This window comes from Gregarina niphandrodes (assembly GCF_000223845.1).
Source record: "Gregarina niphandrodes unplaced genomic scaffold scaffold00240, whole genome shotgun sequence".
Lineage (NCBI taxonomy): Eukaryota > Apicomplexa > Conoidasida > Eugregarinorida > Gregarinidae > Gregarina > Gregarina niphandrodes.
The window spans coordinates 1475-2416 of record NW_011646000.1 but is presented as its reverse complement, the minus strand read 5'-3'; the positions used below and the strand labels follow the sequence as shown (position 1 = coordinate 2416).

General features: G+C 54.2%; 1 non-coding gene across 1 annotated transcript; it reads left to right on the top strand.

Moving 5' to 3' along the window:
- Nucleotides 1–193: 193 nt before the first annotated feature.
- Nucleotides 194–265, top strand: GNI_229270. The gene has a single exon. It is a non-coding gene; the product is annotated as a tRNA-Asn (tRNA).
- The last annotated feature ends 677 nt before the right edge of the window (nt 266–942 follow it).

Genomic DNA, 942 nt, shown 5'->3' with positions numbered 1-942 from the left:
ACTCCTGCCAAAAATTCCCGAGCGTTGGTACTATCTCTTCTGTCTGTGCGGGTCGGAGCCGTCGGACCAGAGCTAGGCGACTCGGTTAAACGGTTCTCGGTGGATGTGCTCGCGGTATGGAGGACCTATCCTCGCAATGTAGAGGATGATGAGGAACAAACGGTATCCAGTCAACTGGACAAGGTGTACGTTGTCCGAGATAGTATAGTGGCTAGTATTTCCGCCTGTTACGCGGAAGACCCGGGTTCGATTCCCGGTTCCGGAGAAAGAGGGTCGACAACATAATAAACTCGAGACAGCAGGCTGGTCCGGCAGCTGCCGATCCGACCGACAGATAGCGCCAACAACCGACTGGATTGTCTCCGGAGCCGGGGGCGAGCGACGACCACAATATCTGCGACGACTTGACCGTGACGGTTCGAATCTCACTCCTGCCATTGCTCCTGATCGTAATAGTGAGAAATTCGAAAACGTCCTTGCCGAGCACCCACCAAGGCCGCGGAAGCGGACAGCTACCGAGCGACCCACACAGATAGCACAAAATATGGAGAAACGAAACGAGTGGCTCCAATATTTGCGACGACCCAGAACGCGGTGGCTCCAGTCCCCCTCCTGCCAAAAACTCTCAGGCAGGATGACCATCACCCACCGAGATCCAATGCGTCAATTCGGCCTTTCGCATCATGCCTAACGTGTGTGTGGGCGACCTAACACAGCAATTTATATCCTTGCTTTTTTACTTCTTGGGGGGTCACGGACCCCTCCAGCCTACAGACTGCTGTACTATCAGATTCTATCTGATGTGGTATCGAGTCAATTCGCACTTCCTAGTCCCGCCCCCTCGCTGTGCGAGGACACAACGTAGCCCTATATGTAACGGAGGCACAGCCAGGAATGGAGCCGGGTACTTCTAGATTTTCAGCTGGTACTCCTACCACTACG